Raw genomic sequence first — 22,279 nt, forward strand, 5'->3', positions numbered from 1 at the left:
CCAGCCACACAAATCATCCCATCTTGAAGCAAGAGACTTGTCAGCAGTGAACAACACAGCGATTCCTATACCAGATGGTATAGTTTGGGACAAAATCGAATATGACCTTTTTGGCCCGTCGGAGCTTTTGAAGATTCCACATTTATTTAAAATTTCATTAAGTGACTTTATTACCTCCGGTACCTTTTCTGATGATTGGGACTTTGAGACTGTTAATAATATGATGTCTGATCTAGAGATGTCAACTGCATTTACTAATAATGAATATTTACAAGGTTCATCAGACTATGAACAATTGTATTGTTATAACCACTATTGTGATCATTTCTTGCATAAATCTGCAACACCTAGAAATGTATTTATGTATAACCAATGGGAACATTGTCCTACGCCACCAAAGGTTAGCTCGAAAACATTTGCAATGAAATTTCCATATTTTTCAGGGTTTAATATCTCGAATACAGAGACATTTTACTTTAAGAATGTCAATAAGACAGGAATGAAATGTATGTTAACGAATACCAAACAGATTTATTCTACAGCCTTTATTGCCCAACTGTCTAGACAGGTTTATGACTTTTGGAAAGACAACATTGAGTCAAAAACTGTCTGAGGTACTAAAGTTTGGCAAATACAGGGAATAGAAGCTTTGTTTAGAGCCTGTATCATCCCTGAGCAAATTATGTTTTTGAACGACACTATCCAACAAACATCATGCCTTGGAATAGCCAAGATAAAAGACATGAACACTACGTCTATACCTGCACCTACAAGTGAAAGCACTACACAGGGGGAGGCCGACGTACATACAATTTTGCATCATAACAGATCAGATCCTGAATGGGAAAAATGGTTGCTCTGGCCCTTAGACACAAACAACTGTCAAGATAGATTCCTGAACAAGACACAAGGTTTTACCTTTCATAGGCCAGACCCACGTTATATCCAAAGACAGCATCCGGGGGTAGTAACAACTTACAGTGTAGGGAAACACTGCCTTGATTGGCTACAGAAAGCTACACTAGAGGATGTAATACAACACTTAACTTTACTTCAAGAAGGCACAGACCATAGGGAATTCTTGCTAGGACCAAAAAAATTGTGTCAAAAATGTGTTATATATGCCGGTATCTACGCTGCCTATAATGAAGCATGGAAGGTCACCCAAGCAGAGACTGCAGAACGAATACGAGAAATTGATTGTATTAATTTAGAGAAATCTCTCTCTTTAGTAGACAATGGGTTAACGACTCTGTCGTCCAGGATATATTCTTTGGACAGCATTGTATCCTCTGTCATAGACATCATGGAACAAGACTTGGTCATGTTGCAACATGGTCAGTCACAGCTACGTTCTATCATGCTATTAGGCTGGACGCTTCAAAACCTGCGTTCTGGCTATATGCCTTGGCGTTTAATCAATACTACGTCACTGTTTGCAGAATTCAATCTCACTGATAGACAGATCAAAATGGCACAAAGGGGAGCAGACTATGCGGTGCTGAGCATTGAAAAACTGGGGAAATTACCATTCACAGTGGCAGAAAAACCAGCTACTAAGTGGATCATACAGGGTAAGATTGCTCTGCCTGTTACGACTTTCCATTTTCAGTATTGCCTAAAAAATATACCAGCAGGCAAATATGAAAGGTTGGGTAAAGAATACATCAAGACATCCTGGGATTTACCTTACACACATAGATGCTTGAGTGGGGGACGTGAAGTGTTTCTTAGCGGTGAAAACTGTGAACATGCACTGAGCGGTTCTCTCCTTTGTCAGGGTATTAACTTACATGGGGCCTGTGACGGTTCCACAACAAACTTATCCTGCCACCTGCACGCTTCACCGCAGCAGTGATTAATCCAATCTTTGGTCAACTTTCAAATGGGAATGACATTGTGTTGAATGATCACAGCTGCTGTGGCATGCTGCCAGGTATCCCATATCTAGTAAGGATTATATCCAGGGTCACTTGCTGTATGCAAGTCTTGTTTCCACAAATAGACATAGTCAGGTAGTCGCCTTTATGGCCTTCACTGAATATCTCTTCTATACAAATTGATACTCTAACCAGAATGAAAGCCATTCTTTTGAAAAAAACTGTGCCTTTGGCGTCTGCCAAAGAAACCTATGATCTCCAAGTCGCAAGGACTTCTGCGGAGATACATACCCTTTTGTATACAAACTGCCCTGTGCATTTCTCAGAAATGTTAGGTTGTATCCTAAACATGTCTGATACGAGCGGTATTGTGCATGTATTTAAGAACGTGTGTGCATGACTGTTAGCACCTTTACAAGCAGTCCTCGGAATGTTTCAAAACTTCGTGCACTCTGTGTTTGGCGGACTGCCGCTCCTTTTAGCACTCGTTGGAGGGATACTATTTTTGCTCCTACTACTACGATATGGCAAGCCAAATCACCAGGGACACCCAGTTCACCATGGAAAGAACTCTATTGGAGATGAAGTGTCGTGAGCGCATCGTTCAAATTCTTGGTTTACCTCGTCTACCAGAATTAAACACCACTTGGTTTCTGTCATTCAGACCAATCTGGCAAGACTTCATCTTACCTGTTCTACGCTGCCTGCTATGCGGTGAAGAATCCGTGCTGGACATTTGTCTGACACTCCCATCAGTCATGCCTACGGATATTGATACTCTGCTGGACCCAATAACGGCCCATGCTATGTGTTGTCCCCAGCGGCTACCATTCCTGATGGCAGCATTCATTGAGATTTCACAGACGCAGCTTGCTACTGCTGAGGTATGAGAGGAGACCCAGGTGCGCAGGTAACATCCAATCCGGACATTGCTAATGCTTCACATACTGAAGGCGATAGTTTGCATCTATGTGCTGTTGATCTTCTACACGAGGTATTCCAACTCTCACCCACAACGGTAGACGACTTGTTGTCTACAGGATTAGAACATTTTATGTTTTCTCCATCCCCACACACTGACTTTTGATTCAGGTACACAGTGTTCCGGAGAGACTGAATTTGGCCTTCATTCTTTTTCAAACGTAATACTGACTTTGGAACTTTTTCTATGATTATATTTTTTTTCCCGTCCCAAAATTGTATTTTAAATTATTTTTTTTTGGCACAGTAATCTGCTTATAGTAGAACTATTCATAGAGAACAGAATTCTTTGATAACACTTCCAGGGACAGTATGACACCTTGACATGAATAACAATTTGACTTATGTAACCTGATATGAAATGATTTTGGCCCTTTTTTTCCTTCTGTATTTACGAGCCATTTCATCACATGTATATATTTTGGTTCATTCGTTTAGCATTTCAATGTGATCCTATGCTTAGAATGGAACATTGCCTTTAATATGTGCAAAACTCTATGCATAGCAATGGTTTTGTAATGTATTTTTAGAACATATGTTTTAGATATGTTTTAAGCTTATTTTAGCAAACCCATGCGATACTCTGTTTTAAGATATGTTTAGAACATTTAGGATTTAGTAATGTCATTCATATGAAATTGGAGTGGGTGTTGTGTGCAGATTTAGATTCTGTATATAGGTTTCCCGATTTATGCCCTTATATAGGTACAATTCACATTGCCCTTATTTGGACATAGAAATCCGGCCCTTATTTAGACATTGTCTGTACAAACCAAATACAGGCATGGCCACCTACATCCGTCCATCCACGTCACAACAAATTCTTGGAAAACCAGACCCTTAAGCCTTTAGGAATTTCCCTCAGCTTGAATATTGATTTCTCCAAGAACTCATTAAGTATGCATCCATTCCTTAGGGGTTCATTCATGACGTTCCTCTGCCTGACTTTTACGTCAATACTGGCATTCCTAGACACCTTCAAGGTATAAATATACCAGCACTTGCCCTGGCAAATTACGGTTCCCGGAGGATTCGATCCAACCCACGGTTCGCCACGGCAAGTTCGGAAGGAGATCGAGTTCCAGCCTGATGCACTGACCTGACGCTGCCATCCTCCTCGCAGAGAATCCAGCTCCAGTGCTCTCTGACTTCCCTTGCAGGGGGTGAGACTATCGAGTCCAGAAAAGAGATTCCAGCCTCTCTCATTCTCAGATATGGAGCTAACTAGAACTTAGAGAAACTTTTGGCAACTCTTGGCTAAGCTAAAATATAGCTAGCTATACTTTTGAAACAGCACCTACTTCAAACCTTGCACTGCACTTAGGTTAGATACACTGGGGTAGAACAATTTAGAAGCATCAGATGAGTATCACATTTTAGCATTATGTTATTTATGTATGTATTTTGATTAATATATGTCATAGCTACAAACCATGCTATTGCAGTATTATTTTATCTTACTGCTAACCTCGTACATATTGTACTTCGCAGTCTGTTTTACGATTGTAGCAATTCATATCTCTTGCATGAGAAATAAGACAGTTCAATAAACCCTTTTATTGAAACACCTGTCTCTCTATTTCTGTGCAACTCTGTAGAAATTAAGCATGCACAATTGACTGAGTGAAACTGTTATCTATTGTTTCCACGATTCTGAGACTGTTCCGATTCTAAAGGGAAACAAAGTTGTCATGTTTATGCGGTTGTCAGAGACTAATCCCTTATTGTATATTCGAGAAGTTTCAAGTGACCTCTGAGTTAGCTGGCACACACAAGTAATTAAGTTTAATATATTCGATAGAGACATACTGACCTTAGTCCTATGTCAAATCTATAGTGTATGTTTTTCCAATGCGCAGAGCCTATCAGGGATATAGGAACTACACTACAAATTCAGTGGCCAAAATTGCTCCTGGGCTTTCGTCAGGTCACAGCAAATATTCCCTCCCTGGTGTTGATCAAAGAAAACTTTTTTCTTGACCTATTTATTAGTGTTTGAAGGTACAGAAATCTGCAGCGTTCCTGACAATAATAACAATAACATCAATGACAATGGGGAGAAAACTTATCTCCCTTCTTCTGTTATCGAAAAATTCCGCCTGTAAGGAGATAAGAGGGCAGGACAAAAATGCATTACAACAACAGTCCCTCTGTGCGTGTGCACCCATCTTGCTTAGGTGCACTCATTCTTTTCATTCCATGATCCATGATTGTGTGATTAAAAACGACAGAGCCATAATGGATCAATTTTTCCATAAATACCCATTAGGCGGTGTGCGCATTATAATAGCATACACATTTTGCTTTCAAGTGGAGATAGCCTTATCCAGAAACAACACTCGCGCTTCCAAACAACCAGTGCCATAAATCACATGCAACTCATTGGTGGTCGCACGTTTCCATAGAATTATCATACACTGTATTGGTATTTTCCTATATGTCTTATAGAATTATCATACATTGTATCTGTATTTTCCTATATGTCATTCATGCCAACATGCTTGCCAATACACTTTCTCTCGTCCTTACCCAACTTGAGGGAAATGAAAATATCACATGGGTCATGGTGGGGTAGCCTTGTAATCAAACGCTATTAAGGGAAGTAAAAGCAGAACACTCCTGCGTTAAGGCTCCGGGTATAATTAAAAGTCAGGATAAAATTACATCTCTCTATCGCTAATTTTGCATCATCGACTTACTAATCCAAAGGTCCTGCCTCGTAGTCAACCTATTTGGTATCCGTGAGCCCCGGCATTCGTGCCGCACTGGCTGAAGAGCCCCTCATTAAGTAAGCTGGCAACTCGATCTCACCACCGGAATGGGGGCGGGTGAAAGGGCAGGGCGCTCCTAGTATGCGTCACTTCCAGTGCGCTACCCGGAAGGGAGTACTGGATCTCCCAATGCTTGATGTGAAAAGTAGTTCCGCGTTAAAGCTTAGAAGTCCACCTCCATTAACACTGCTTGGGGTGGAATATACTGGGCTGTATGGGGATATTGTAATGGTACCGTGTATCCTAATAATTAAACCTGGGTGGTGGTACACTTGTGGAGGTCATACTCTGCCTCTACATTTAGTCTGTAATTTTTAATGAAGATGGTGTATGTTTAGTCTGGTATATCGACAGTAGAGACCTCACAATATCATATAGGTCCGTGCACACTGCTCGGGGGTGTCTGGGGTTATTTAAGCAGCCAAAATTGCAACCAAGGTGGTGATGGCACTAGGAGATGACACCCTATGCCTCTCCATTTTGTTTCAATATTTGATGGTGTCTATTTTACCAACAGGATCACACTCACAATATTATAAGGAAGGCTCTGTATTAAGACTCTCTCTCATAGTGTTCAAATGAAACGCTGTTTTTTAGTGTCTTTATAGTAATGACTCTTTAAAGATGTGATTCCATATTTGGTTTGTTATACAACGTCAGGCCTCTGACTCCCCTTGGGGGTGACAAATTTCCGTATTACCGCATAACTATACTCAGAAGGTGTCATGTGTGCAGACAGGCTTAGTTGTTTCCCACCGTTTTTTTAATTCTATTCAGTACATTCCATGGGATGGAGTCATTTAAACCCTGATTGTCGGTACCCAACCTATACACCCATCGTTGTTCTCGCTCAAGGAGTCTTTTTGTGATGTTGGGACCTTCTTTCACCTTTTCAATCACTGTCCATGCTAGATCTTTATCGCTGTGTCTACTTTCCAGATAATGCGCCGTCTGTCTCGTGGCAGTGATTTCTCTCCTGATTGTGCTTCTGTGTTCGCCTATGCGGAGCTTCACTTTTCGCACTGTCATTCCGACATCTTTTAATCGGTAAGGTAAAACGATCAGGTAAACCACATTGGATTTGTTACAATTGGTGTGGTCTTTTTGTTCCCAGTCTGATCGCATGCCCCAGTCAATGCTCCTAGTAAGTTTGGTGAAGGGCCACAATACACAGTTCCCACAGGGGAAGTGGAACTTAACAGGTGGTTGGTTCCATAAGGTCATCTGAGTGTCCCGTGCAGATTCCCTACTGTCTGTGTGGACCAGCATGTTCCTTACGCTTTTGTCCCTCCTAAACGAGAACATAGGTTTCTCAAACGTTAATTTGTTAGATGTCAGGATGCATCAGTTGTTCTTTATGATATTTTTAATGTTTTTAGAAGATGAATTGTGATTGGTTACACAAATGAGTGCTGTGTTTTTTTTCTTGCATTGGATAGGGAGTGGGTCACAAAAAATGAGAGAGATGTCCTTAATAAAAAGGAACCTAGAACATCTGTATTCTATACCATCCCCAAGTTACACAAAGGAAAGATACCACCACCTGGGAGACCAATTGTGTCCGGAACAGGTTATACCGAATGACAAATCAAGTAAATCTAATGTGTCACTTGAACAAGGAATAATACATTACTGCATGAGATTATTTAAACATTTTGTCAATAGGTTAGGATTGGGTGTTCTATTTCGGAAGGAGTGAGGGGTGATCAGACCAAAGGAGGCTAAACGTCCAAACATGGTGGCTCAAGGAAGTTCAGCTCATTTTACATGTGCTAAACCTAAGGAACCTATGTATCAATTCAGCTTGTTATTTTTAAATCTTTTGGATTCCAGTGCATATCCTACTTCTCTCTTTCAGATTGTTTTATTTTTACGGAAAGAAAAGTGTGTAGTTGACAAAACACGTGTTATCAATGGATCAATTTATAAAAAGGTCCCGCTTTTAGAAGTTCAGCACACCGCAGAGCAACTTTTACCTGCACTACCCAGATTCACAATAAAACACTTGTTACAGTTTCAGAGTGACCGTTTATCAGGTCAACATAACCCAGCTTCCCTCTGTCCACCACTACAGAGTGTTTGCCATGATGGAAACACCAGATATGGAACAAGCTTCAAACACACCAGGAAGATTGCAGCAATAAATAACATCTGGCCCCAGGATGTAATACCATAGGAAATGAGTCAGACGCACACACTCATAAACAAATGCACATCAGAGGGTCTGCATTCAGCCCAAGGACGCAATACCAGAACAGCCAGGCAGTTGCATTCATAAAATAAGGCCCAAACAATGCCCAATAGCAAGCACCACCCTAGATAACCCACACAGACCACCTCAGAATGTGACCTCCAGTCGGTATTTATGGCCCCTTCTATCAGGGCGGGAACATGCATATAAACACACAATTTATGGCCCAATGTGCCAGTATTCCTGCCCAAAGGCCGACGAAGTTCTCTGTATTGCACCTATTGTACAGTATAAAGCATCTATTGTAAGTTGAATTCTAGCACGCAATTGTAAGAGTTGTGGGTGCTAATCCTGGTCTTTGTTATTGAATAAGCTGAAACTGTTCCTGATTGCCAAGCCTCACTGTTTTTCCTTTCTGAAATTCAGAACCTGTTCCAACACACACTTTTAAAATGTTGATATTGAAGTTATCAGAGGAATGGCCATGACAATATGCAGGATGGATTTGTTATTTTATTTTATACTATGTGAATTTGTAGAGCGCGGCTAATCACCTGTGGGTGTATTCAGGCATTGAGTAGGGCAGCCCTGAAGGGCGAGTAGGAGATCATTCCTGTTTCCTCTGAAAGAGCCATGTTTTGAAGTTCCTTTGGAAGTCCATGAGGAAAGGAGAGGTTCTGAGGTGTTTCGGGAGGTCGTTCCAGGTCTTGGCTGCGAGGAATGAGACGATTGTCCTCTGCATCCGGTCTTCTTGATGGGAGGGAGGTGCCTCTTGCCTGGGACACAGATTGGAGGTGCATGGGGGCATATTAACAAGCCAGGCGATAAAATTATCGCCGCTTTAGCGGCAGAAAACTGCCGCTAAAACGGCGATAATGGGCTTGATAATATGCTCTATGGAATTCCAATTGAAGCCCATGTTAGATGTGAAGGACGTCTAACATGGGCTTCAATTGGAATTCCATAGAGCACATTATCAAGCCCATTATCGCCGTGCTTGTTAATATGCCCCTAAGTGCGTTGGTAGAAGTTAAAGCAGTAGCTGAGGTAAGCTGGGCTGGTGTTGTAATTCTTGTTTAAATCTATTTAAACGATCCAATTATTAAGACAACTGTGGAAAAAGTCAAATTAAAAGATTTTCAGATTCCCACTCCCAGGAAACAAGCCTCGAACAATGCAACGAGTCCCTGTTTGGGTTTATGCTCCACGGGAGTGAGAGGAGAATGTTCTGCCATATTTCATCATCTGCTGGAGAATGAGACAGCGAGGATGTACCTGATATATACCAGGAAATAGGTTACAGGACGACTTCGTCCATCTGGATACCATACCTGGACTACCTCTGGTCTGGTTCATCCAAGTTACTCGCGAAGAAATATAGGAGTTTCTGAAAGGAAATAGTTTTGGTTGCGCCATAATAGTTGTTAAGAAGAAATCCGTTTGTCGAAAAAAAATGTGTTGCTCCTCGTGAGCGTTTCATAACTGAAGTCTGAATGAAGCTACACTGCTTGGAATAACATTTCCAGACGATTCTTCCTCAAAAAGTTATTCCTCAGCAGAGCAACTCGTATTCCAGGACGCAGCACATTTCATGAAATGAAGAAAACCACTTGGGAGACACAATCCAAGAATAAACCTAAACCGAAGGGGTAATAAAAACATTTGTTTTCATTTTGAAGTCGGAATTAAATTATTGGATTTAATTGAGTAATGTTTCTCGATATGATGTTTAGCCTGAGTGCGTGTGTTTCATTCTGCCTCTGTTGCGTTCACACCTCGGCACAGTTCTAGGGGGACAAGGGGCCATATTAACAAGCCAGGCGATAAAATTATCGCCGCTTTAGCGGCAGAAAACTGCCGCTAAAACGGCGATAATGGGCTTGATAATATGCTCTATGGAATTCCAATTGAAGCTCAGGTTAGATGCCCTTCACATCTAACACGGGCTTCAATTGGAATTCCACAGAGCATATTATCAAGCCCATTATCGCCGTTTTAGCGGCAGTTTTCTGCCACTAAAGCGGCGATAATTTTATCGCGTGTCTTGATAATATGCCCCCTGATTTTTTTTTAACAGCAATGCGCTTTTCCTTGTTGAAAGGCCTCGTTTAATGTACCTGGCAGGGGCATTTTCAGCGGGAAGCTGCGTGCATTTCTCCGCCCTCTTTTGGCCTGCTGGCTATTCTCACCGTCTGCTCCTTGCATTCCGGGGACTGCAGTTCACTTGTTTAATAGGAAACAATTGCTTCTGTGTTTAAAACATTACCGAGGTAGTCCCATTACCTCTGGGATTTTTCACATGCCTCTCCTAAAGGAACATGTGAGCATGTGGCAACAACTTGAGTGCAAGAATTCCAGAGATGCTGTGAACCCGACTGATGCGCTGTCAGTCAGAAAATCTGGGATAGGACCAAGTTCAGAGTAGGAATTCCAAAGAACTCTTTTTCCCCCAGTAAGACATTACTTGATTTTTGAAAATTGAGGTCTTACCATTTTCCCTCACATACTGCCAATGTATAAAATGCAGAATATACATGCAATGCTTTGCGGTGAATGGAGAAGAAATTCTGCATTTTCTTGACACCGACTCTGCTTTCGCACTAGTTTTTGTAGCTTTGCAAAGCGTGGAGTTTGTTTACATTATATATTTTTTGCCTCTGCGCTTAATGTAAATATCCGGTCAGTGTGCCTGATTGCTTCAATTAAATTCCAGGAGGTTCACATGTGCTGAAGTCAGATTTCGGCTTTGAATGCAGAACACACACGTTTCAGATGAAAGCTGTTCACTGACTGCTCATTATAGCCGGTTAATGCATCATGTTAAACACACATGAAGCTACAGGATAGATTGTCACACATAAGGAGAAGCGGGGGGGGGGGGGGGTAGGATGATTAGGAGAACCATAACAACATGTCTGGCTACTTCATTTATTCAAACATATGTTGTTGTATTACATGGAAACAGTTTGTAATTGTTGTCAACAGCCACTTACCTTTCCATTAGTCTTAATTAATGTAATGTGCTAGCAATATGTTTGTTCCCAAGTGTGAGAGGCTATTGGTATCCTGACATCGAACACAGAAAAACGTAAGAGGTCATGTAAATTAAATTCCAAAATCTAGATGAACGGGTCAACAGGTTTTCTATTCCCTTCAGGGCGTTGAGAAAGGTTAGGTAAATGGGGCATTGCGCTCCCGGCCTCCCTGTTTTACAGGGCTCCGCACTCCTGTTGAAAAATATATTTATACAGCAAGTCTGGCCTTTATTTTTAATGATGAGTCAGCTAGCATGGAAGAAAACCGCACAAAAATTGCCAATACTGATGTCATTCAGACTTTTATTCAAAGATCACCTAAACTAATCGCTATGATCAGAAAGCATATGTTTTATTCTCTTTGCTTTTGATTATTTTGTTTTTCATAAATTCATTTCATTTTAGAAAATGTGTTTTGTTTTGGTACGTGCAACATTCATTTTTAGATAGTCAGACATACACTGAGATCACAACAAGAAAAAATAGCCATACATATTAAATGCCACAATACATTTTCAATACACAAAAACATCACATTACAGAAGAATAACATATACCACATATATAGCTCAGGTTCTGTGTAGGTTTTTCAACCACAATCATATCAGCAACCAATACCTCTGGCATATATCTCAGTCGGTTGTATTTTAAATATTTTCAGAGGTAGTGACCAAATGGTGAGCCTAATGTGCTCACTCTAGTTATTTTTAACAAAAAAAGGGGTTGATTTGTGAGCAAAAGTGGTGTTGCATCAAACTGAACACCTATTTGGCCAATGAAAAAGCTGTCCACGCGTTTTGAACCTTATTACATTTCTTGAAGGGTTCTCCTCAGGACACAGAACACTTGAAGAGCTAAGAATTGAAAAGAAGAGATGAATACTGAAGTTTAGTAATTGATCTCTATTCTCATTCATTCTCACCACACTCCCACTTCCTTTACCTCTGTCTTTTGTGGGTACTTCAATATCCGTGCTTTAATAGCCACAGTTCACAGTCCAATGATATTTGCCACTCATGGCACCACTCTGAAACCAATAAAATGTCAGAAAAAGCGTGTTAAGCTGGTGTGTCATGTAACATTAAGTAAAAGTATAAAGTATCTCTGTGTTGTTGTTGGAGAGCTTACTTTTGTGGAGACATTAAGTCTCCCAACTCACCTCTCTTCCATGTGGAAAAATCATACATTTTTTGTGATTTGAGGATAAAACAAATAAAAAAAGGCTATTGGTAGTTGCGTAGCCGGCTACTAGTTTACAAAAAAAAATACATTTGTAGGAAAACAACTTGGTGACTGTGCCTTATTCTGTAACAATTTGCATGAAAGCAAACTCATTTAACAAACAAGGCTCATTTGTTTGAACCTAAAGTGTTTGCGGTCCAATCCCGCCTGAATTGAATGGCGGCGATGAGCAGTGCGTAATTGTACTGCTGTGTATTTTATTACTGACACTGTGCGCATACCCCAAGGTATACGTGCTATTCTGTGTAGCAACTTCGTTAAGAGGAACGATTTCACGGTCTCTTTGAAAATGATACCTCACGCTTTAGCCGTGTGGTAGACCCTACGCATATCATAAAATGTGGCACTGGTCATTAAAGTGCAAGGGGCATTGTACTGCTGTGTATTTTATTACGACACTGTGAGCATACCCTAAGGCAAACGTGCTGTTCCGTGTAGCAACTCCGTTTTGAGGAACGATATCACTGTCTCTTGAAAATGATACCGCATGCTTTAGCCATGAGGAGGACCCTACTCGTATCACAAAATGGGGAACTCGCCGTCAAAGTGCAAGTGGCATGGGATATACCAAGCAAAAATCAATTCGGAGACAAACTAACTTGAACAGCCTGTTGAGGTCCATCAGCGTTTGGCGTCCATATTACCCAAATTGCGAGTGGTGGCCTGTGCTGGCCGAACTGTTTAAATCCCGGTTCAAAATTTTCAACTTCCGGGTCGTAATGTTTTTATTGAATGAGAAAACTTTATTAAACTGTAGTTTAAACCAAAGTTACCTATTCATTCACATTTCTGGTATGCATGACCAAATCAAGATTTATTTTTATGCATTAAATCTTTTTACTGATTTATAACTGAGCAAGCAGTTTCAACAGCAAGTAGCTTTAAACCCCAACCGGGCCAGTTTACATAGTCGGATGTGTCAAAATGAACTGAATTTGGGGTATTAGTTGGGGGGGGGTGTCAATGGGTAAGGGAATGGTACACTGCGGTGCGCCTCCAACCCTGCAAGCGCCAGCCGCGTAAGGGAACCCCCCCTGAGGTAAGCAAATGACAATAGTTCTATGTGCCCAGGGGGAATATCAGAATAGAGGTCACCAATATAATGCATGTAATATATGCATAGCCTTGCTCGAACAAACAACTACATGTTGACGCAAATTACCAAAATGAACAAAACTGTTGTGGGAGCCAGGTTTACCTCCAAGTGTGCGAGCCCACAACTGTTTGGTCCATAAAGACCCAGTGCTTTTCGGTCAGGGCGCGGTTCCACTCAACCAAGAATCTAAGTTTGGCGGCTTGGAAATAACGTGTTATATTAGAGAATGCCAAGCCTCCCTCCAGTTTTGAGCATTGCAATAGTTGTTTTTGAAGTCTAGGTTTTGTTCTATTCCAGATGATACGGTCTATGCATAGTTGGAGCAGACACAGTTCCGCAGGCGGAGGAGAGAGAGGAAGTGCCTAGAAAACATATAGACCCTGTGGGAGTATATTCATTTTAACTGTGGCTATTCTGCCAAGCCAGGACAATGGCAGTCGTGGCCAATGATCCAAATCTTCATGGATCGTGGCTCCTAAATTGGAGAAATTGGCTTTCACCACTTTAGGAAGGTTTCTATCTAGCGTGATACCCAGGTATGGGAGTGCTGAATCAACCCATTGGAACTCATATTTTGCACGGAGAGCTGATTCAGTATCTGTCTGGACTGTGAGGTTCAGTATTTGTGATTTGGACAGGTTCATCTTGAAGCCTGACACTGCCCCAAATGACTCCAGTTCAGAGATGATTGTCTCGAGTGTGGTAAGTGCCTCAGCGATGGAATGAATGATATCATCCGCGTAAAGGCTGATGAGATGGCGATCAGCCCTGAATGTGATGTCCACCGCCCAAGGATTGTCCCTTAACCGCTGGGTGAAGGGTTCCATGTTTATGGCAAAAAAAGTGGGGAGAGCAGACAACCCTGCAGGGAGCCCTACTCAACCCGCAATCTCTGCAAGTTCACCCCATTCACCCTCACTGAGGCATTGGGTGCATTGTATATACTACGCATCTAGTTCAGGAACCGGTCTCCCAGCCCAAAGTGCTTAAGGGTGGCGAACAGATAAGGCCAATGCATCCTGCATCCACCGCCAGCAAGAGGGCTTCTTCTCGGGACAGGTTGACTTTGTCAAGGAGGTGGCATAGGCTTTTGGTGTTATCTCCGCACTGACGTGTAGGGATAAAACCTGCTTGAGCAGGATTGATCAAGCCCGGCATTAGAGGGTTGATGCGGTGAGCCAGAATGCCCGTAAACAACTTTGCATCGATATTAAGTAGTGAGATTGGGTGATAGGAGCTGCAGAGCTCGGGATCCCTCCCTGGCTTCAGGATCACAGCAATGGACGCTTACAGCATTCAGTTAGTGTCCCATGTCAGCAAACAAATTAAAAAGGTGAGTTAAAAAGGGAGAGAGTTCTGCGCAGAAGGTTTTGTAAAAAATGGCACTGAAATATAATGAATACCAGCATTTGTAAAGCACACAGCTACCTTCGGAAAGGTGTCCCGGCACTGGGGGCCGTCGGAAAGATTAAGAAAACTATTGCCCAGAGTCACATGGTGCTGGCTAACCTGCCGCCAGTGCCGGGGATTGAACCGTGAACCTCGTGGTCCAGAGTCAGGTACCCTGGCCGCTGCACCACACCTCTTCCACAAAACCATCAAGACCCGGAGCCTTCATGGGTTTCAGTCTGGCAATGGCGGAAATGACCTCCTCGATCCTAATATGGGTTGGTCAAAAGTTTCCAAATCCTGAGTGGGCAGTGGCGTTATCGCAGCTGCCCAGAGATGGGAGAGCGGGTCGGGGTCCGGCGCGAGATCCTTCGCATATAGATTTGTGTAAAATGCCCCAAACTCTGCTGCTTTGTCCATGTCGCTGTGTGCCAACAAGACTGAGCTTGATCCGATAGTCTGAACGGTGTTGGCGTGTTGGATACCACGTGGACAATGGGCTAGCATCAGACCCTCTTTGTTAGAGCCCAAGTGAAATTTGTGTTTAAGACAGAGTGGGCATATTCTGCCCTATCAAGGTCGAGGCGTTTAAGTTGAATCCGAGCTTGCTCTAACTTGCGCCATATCCGAAGAGCCCCCGTGCGTTCATGAATAGACTCAAGCTCTAGTACAGTTTTTCCCTATTCTTCCCTCTTTTCCCTTCTGAGTTTATTTTTGTGTGCTGAATGTGCTGTGAGGGCGCCTCTGGTGACAAGTTTAAGAGCTTCCCAGACTGAAGAGAGCTGGACCCCCTTAGTGTTGTTTGCAACCAGGTTGTCTTTGATCACGCATCTAATTGTAGCTACTGTATCAGAGGAATGCAGCAGGGTCTCAAAAAGACACCAGGGAGGGCGTTGAGGGATGACTTCGGGAATCGAGAAAGTAAGCATGATGGCTGCGTGGTCAAAGAGGGAGCGGGGTTCAATGGAAGAGTCTGTGGTGAGTTCCCAAGACCCAGTCGAAGCTAGAAAGTGGTTTATGCCAGCACAGGTCTTATGGGCTGCCGAGAAGAATGTGTAGTCTTGCGTATTCGGGTGGTGAAGCTGCCACACATCATGTAGTCCACAATCAGTCAGCCAAGCCAGGCACTCCGATGTGACCGCCCCTGTCTGGCCTATCCTTTGTGCTGAACGGTCCATTCTCCCGTCCACAACCAGGTTAAGGTCCCCACCCACAAAGATGGCCCGGTCAGGGGATTGGAGCACCCCAGCTACTGCCTCTGTTATAAAAGCTTCTCGGTGTTCATTAGGGCATAGAGGGAGGCCACAGTACATTGAAGTGACCCCATCTGTACTCATAAAGCCAGCGCACATCCCTTAATTTCAAAGCAAGTGTCTAGGGCTGAACCCCGAAAGTGGGGAGAGAGAAGAATCGCTACCTGACCTCTCTTCCCCAGTCCAGATGACCAAAAGTGTTGTGGGAATTTCTTGGATTGCATTCTATGGGTGTCCCGTGCTATAAGGTGTTGTTCCTGTAGCAAACAGATATCGCTCAGCAAATGTTCTAGTAGGGAAAGTATTGCCACTCTTTTGGTGGGATTATTAAGGCCCTTAACATTTAAGCTAAGTAGTTTGACCCTCATAGTGTAGATTACCCATATGTCGCCACTGGTAGGGGCATACTACTAGGCTGAGAGTTAGCAGAAAGGTCCCTGTGCATTCAAAGGGGGAGGGAGACATCTTTGAGCGCGTGCACATTTACTTCCCTAACTGTGTTCCATCGGCAGGAGGGCCCCAAAAAATAAACCTTACCCCAAAACCAGGTAGAAAAAAAGTGCCACAAACAACATATTCTAAAGTTTTCGGAAGAAGAAAATCTGGATCAGGCAAGGCAGTCACAGAGCCAATGGTTAAAACGTGAAATGTCCGCAGGACTCATGCCGCCGCCCTGCCCCATCCAGAGCCCAGCGACATGGAGGACAATGGAATATGCTAATGTAAGCTGTTGAAATACCCTGAAAATAAAGCCTTGGAGAACCCGAATGGCCACTATCAGTCAGCAGTGAAAGTTTCTTCTACAAGGGTAGCGATAACTGCTTTGAGTTCTTTCTTAATGGTTTCGGGGTCTGGTCAAAGGTGTAGGGGGGTCCGACCCACTCTCTTCCATTTCCCTCCTTTCGGAGGTTTGTTGCCAGGATCTGTGTGAGCAGAAAGGCCCGGGCCTTTCTCCGGTAGATTCAACAATTGCTGCGCCATCTGTAGTGATCTCTAATGTGGTGCATTTTACCTTCCCATTTAAAATTCAGTCAGCACGGGTGACCCCAGAAGTAAGGAATTTTGTTAGCTCGCAGGCGGGTAGGAACAGGTCTAAACTCCCTTCTCTTTTGTAATGTGGAGGCCACCAGATCTTGATATAGAAGAGGGCGCCCAGCCCGGAACTCGATTGGTTGCTTGTCTCGTGCCTCCTGTAGAATGTGTTCCTTAAGCTGAAAGTCGTGGATGCAGGTGAAGCTATCTGGAGGCGGGGCTGGTGCTGCTTGTGCTGGACCTACCCTATGTGTGTGATCCAATTTGATTTGTTGGTCTAGCGGATCGCCCAGGATGAAGCAAAAAAGATCTACCACATATGATTCAATGTCCGATCCCTCTTCTCCCCGGGGAATCGCCCGGATTTGGATGTTATTTCGGCGGGAGTGATTTTCCAAGTCCTCCGCATGCGCCTGGAAATCCAGGTGCTGGTCATGTAGGCGGATAACTTCCTGCTGGAGTTGGTGGATTTCCTCGCGTCTAGCTGAAGATTGTGTTTCCAAAGTGTCCACTCTGTCCCTCACTGATTGTAGATCTTTCCAAATTTCTCTGATTTCTTGTGCCAGTTTCTTTTTTACTGAGTGGAGATCTTCCTTCAGAGAGGCAAACAGTGTTTCCAGGAAAGCACGCGTTACCAAGGCTTCCGGTTCTCCCAATCCAGGCCCGCAGCATCCCCAGGCAGGGATGATGCCGTGTCCATGTGGCCTGACCCGAGCTTGAGGAGTAGGTCTTTTACCAAGCGTTCCTTCTTGTTTTTCCCTGTAGCCATTTTGGAGGGAGGTTCAAGAGTGGCTAAGGTAAGCAGGGAGAAAACGAGCTTCTCGTAGAGGGAACCCCTGTTTTATGCGGGGTGCTGCGGATCGAGACCAGTCACTCTCAGAGTTTTCTGCAGTCTGCTGACACCAGAGATGGGGTCCAATTACATGGTTTCACTTGCCAGCTCTGTTCACGGGCTCTCAGGTGCAGACAGTCGTCCGGATCACCCCTTCCCCCCAGAGCACTCACAAGATCCTGGTAGGTCCGCTGATTATGCAAGGTAGAGTACCCGTGGTCATCTAGGGGAGTGTCCGGGCACCTTTGATATCTCGGTCATGGTCTACCCAGCTGGCTCTAAATGGCCCCCAAGACCCTCGGTGGGCTCCCTTTGACGTCGGACTCAAATGGCGACTCGGTGAACTGGGCCCTTCCATTCATCTTCAGTACAATCCTCCCACTGGGTTCTTACGTGGGTTTCTGGCTGCAGGCTCTCAGGAGTCAGATGTGTGCAAGAGGCCCACATCCCGTATGCTCAGTGATGCTATGGGGGCCTCTCAGGGATGTCGTAGCTCTCCTGTCCAAATGCCAGAGATTCCACCACCACTGAAGCGTGTCCTGCTCCCGGGGAATCACCCACACCTGCATCTTCTTTTTGTACTTGCTGCCATGTACTTGTAGGCAATAATCCAAGTGCCCTGCCCCCAACCCAGGGGCTGATCGTGCCTACCCCCACCGGGACCCTTCCACTTAGTTAAAACCAAGGTCCAGTGGATCGGGCCTCTATCCCCTTCAGTTTGGCTGTGGGCCACGTAGCCTATTTCTCAGCGGGTGGGCGCCAGTGCTGTTTTAGATGGGGTGAGCGCCACCTACCCCCCCTCAGTGCAGGAAACGTGGCACGGGTTCTTCTCTGCCCAACATAGATCTCGGGGGTACCACTGCTCCCGGTGCACACTTCACCGAAGGCACCCCGGTTCTTCCGGTCTGCCGCAGTCCCTCATGTGGGGCCCCAACCTCTCTTCCTCTGTTGGCAGCCTCTGAAGATCCTTCTCTGCAAGGTGGACTCCAAGGTGCCCCGGATTCCTCTCTTCGCGCTCTGGGAGGTCGGCGCAGCGCACCACTGCCCTCAGCGCACCAAGGCTGAAGGACGCAGCTCCGCCTCTGCTTCGTTCGAAGGCCCAATCCCACACTGGCCTCTGCTCCAGCCGGGCAGTGGCCGGTTTCTCGGCTGTTCTGGTCTCAGGCTACAAGCGCAGGGACTCCAGACGATCACCAGAGTTGCTGGGGGTAAGTTCTTAAATTTTGGCTTCTTTCCTGGCCAGCTTCACAAGGCTGAGGTGGCTGGGCCTGGGCGGTAGAAAGGAGCAGCAAGCAGGCACGTCCTACCCATCCGCCATCTTAGCCACGCCCCAAAATGTTTTTTTTTTTTTTAAACAAAAAAAGAACTTTATTAAGCAATTAAGGTTTTGACGATGGCTACTTATTCCCTCCAAATCCGAAACCGGAAGCTACCAAATATAGTAATTAGACCCACTTCGGTTTGTACTCGTAAGACTCAAAATGTTTTTCCTTTTTTTCTTGATAGGCCACACTTGCATGAAGCTCCGGTACTTTCTGCAAAAACATTCCTTGTGTTGCAACTCCACTTGACTTGTGGGTAATGTAGTTCTGGTAGAAATACTGTTTATCAAAGAACATAAAAACCATTTGGAAGCGAGTGAAAAGAGTCGCTAAGTGTACTGTGTAAATCATAATAGCGTGCACCATTGCCAGGGCTGCTTGAATCATTGGTTCCATTTACGAATGTGCACTCAGTGCATTTGGACTCAAGTACAAGAACATGATGCCTGAGTCACCAAGCATGGAAATTAATGATTAGAAATTAGCTTGACAGATATTAATCTTACAAAAAGAGAACTGTGTACTTTAATAACTGTGTTGTTGAGGCAGCTAACATATTCACACCACTGCATAGTATGAAATATTGCAGCTGCTTTGTTTTCTCATTCAGTGGATGACTGCTTTTTAGGTCTCGCGCCTAGCGATGCAGTGCGTAACACTGCTCGCATAGCGAGAGTCCTTTTGGCCGGGGTTCCGAAACGGACCCTGGAATCGTACACGCTTGTGTGTGTGTTTTTAATTTTGGCTTCCGTTATTGGGCTTTGAGGGCGAGTTTTTTTTAAACAGAGCACGCAATAGGCCATAGGCGGGCGCATTGCTCCGCCCATGGCCTATTGGTGTCTGTTACGCACACTAAAGCCCATGTGGTTTCAATTATTGTGCCCAGACACTGGTGCGATAATTGAAAACATATGGCTCGGTGTGGCACGCGCCCACCACTAGCGGGCGTGTCTTTTTTTTTACAATCGCGATCACTTTCGCGATCGCTTTCAGTGCGGCTTGTTTTTATTAGATTGCCATGCAAATGTGGTTACATTAAGGGGCGGACAGTGTGGCGACCGCTCTCTGCAAAGCAATCCAAGGCTGGCTTTATTGCACAAACCTGTCAGACTGTTGATCGATATCCTGGATGCAGGCTTCCAGCGGTCTTGCTGCAGGTGAGGCGGCCGCCTGCTGCGTACGTGTGGTGTACTTAGCACGGTACCGGGACTGAAATGGTGGTCGAATTGTTTCCCCGTTTCAAAATCAATGAGCAGCACAAACTTGTCACCGCAGGAGACCACGGCAATCAATCAGTTAAAGAAAGCGTGCCACCCATGAAGCGCAGTTCACTGCCTAGATAGATGGGTTGGAGAATAACTCAAAATTATGCCAATTGGTCACTTAGACCGAAACAGCACAAACACATTCTAGTGCGATTTTAAAGCCAGGGGTCTTCTAAGCTCTGCCACTAGCATTTCTGGAGCCTGAGTAACAGAAATCGAATACATACTGTCTGTTGTGTGTCACTTTTATCAGGTGAAAAGTTTAAAAGAACTTACACTCAGTTCTTTTTGTGTGTTTCATAGATGAACTACTCTAATTTCAATACTCCGATATGACAATTCACAAGGAGGAAAGGCACATGGCCCATAGATGTGCACCAGTGAGGAGAGGTTTACAATAACCCTGTCTGCCACATTGGCCTTCTTGTAGTCTTAGCATTAAAGGTAGAATGTGTTGTTTGACATTATCACATCATAAATAAGTTATACATTTCTTGCTGGAAAGGCTGTTGAATGTAAATGTCAAAAACTTGCAGCGCACCTTTCCTGTATACAAGAAATATATGAATGGGATTTTCTCATTCCTCTGGAGCAGACATTCTTTTGAAACACATATAATATGCATTTAGGTAATACCGTGCTGAACAGCTGAAGTGAAACATGCAAAAGCCTTCTGTGCTCTTGTTGTTTTGCAGAAAGTGTTCAGATATGGCATTTAGTGAACCATATTGCTCAATATTTTAATGCAATACGTTAGAAACAGCCACGTGATTATCGTTTGCTAAAATGCATACCTCATCTGTCAGTTATCAGACCCCTGTCTCATATATGTGTCACCTAAGCACCTACGCACACACACAAGTGATGTATATGCAGGTGCACCCAATTTAATGTAGCATTTTTATTACCATTGTTGAGGGTGGGCATTAACCACGGAGGGTCGAAGCAGGAGTGGAGCATGTTTTCTCCCACCCCAAACAATGGCAAGACATATCATATTCCTTTCAGCGTATCTGCAGGCATTGTCGATGTCCTGTTACCTTTCAGTGTGTAGAGGTTATCAAAGGTATTTAAACAGAACCTGGCAATATAAGGTTATATCCAAAACTGTGATAATAAATCATTTGCACTGTAATAATGCACTATTGAATGTGCATTTGTTAGCATTCTGTTTTACTTGTTTCCAATAACATATTTAATTTTTATGCATACAAATGTGCATATGGGAATTTAGATGCAATCGATATCTTTTTTCCCATGGTCAGTACTCTTTCCATATCAATGTATATATCTATTATTCATTTTTTAGGCGGAGCCCTTTGGAAAGTGTTATAATGCTGTCATTGCGTAAGTCTGGCTGGCACGTCTGCTACCCTTCAAGTCCGCATGTCCCTAGTGTGTCTCTTTGGCACAAGCAGTCCATGGCATCTTGCCTTTCTTTATTGCTCTTTATGAAAAACAGCCCTGTCCCAACCTAAAGGAATGCCACAAACTGGCATTGCCAATTGAACGTGTGCCAACCTGCAGCTGCACAAGAGTGAGGTGGATACGAGGGTGGTTGCTCTGCCGTGCTTGTGAATTCTGAAAGGGCACTCTGCTCTCTGATAATGTGCTGTTTCAAGCCCACTTCATAGCATGTTTTTGGTCGTAATAGGAGTGTCTGACTACAAATAATTGGGTTTATGGTCTGTCAGAATTCTCAAGATGCCATTCAATCATGGAAAGGCAAGAGTAGTTGAGTATTTTTTTTTTTATGCTGGAGAAGCCGAAGCCACCGCTGTCTCAAAGAGCGCTGTCCGTCTTGATGTATAAAACCGTGTAGTAAAGCATGTAGTCTCCTCTCTAGCTCAATCACCATGAATGTACTAACAACAATAGAATCTAATGTAGACTCCTAAACGCCGTCACCAGCTGTACCTTTATCTTCAACCACAAGGATATTGCACAAAAAACATTCTCCACCCAGTTGGGAGGGCTTAATCTCTATAAT

This window comes from Triturus cristatus, chromosome 8 (assembly GCF_964204655.1).
Source record: "Triturus cristatus chromosome 8, aTriCri1.1, whole genome shotgun sequence".
In the NCBI taxonomy this organism is placed as follows: Eukaryota; Metazoa; Chordata; class Amphibia; order Caudata; family Salamandridae; genus Triturus; species Triturus cristatus.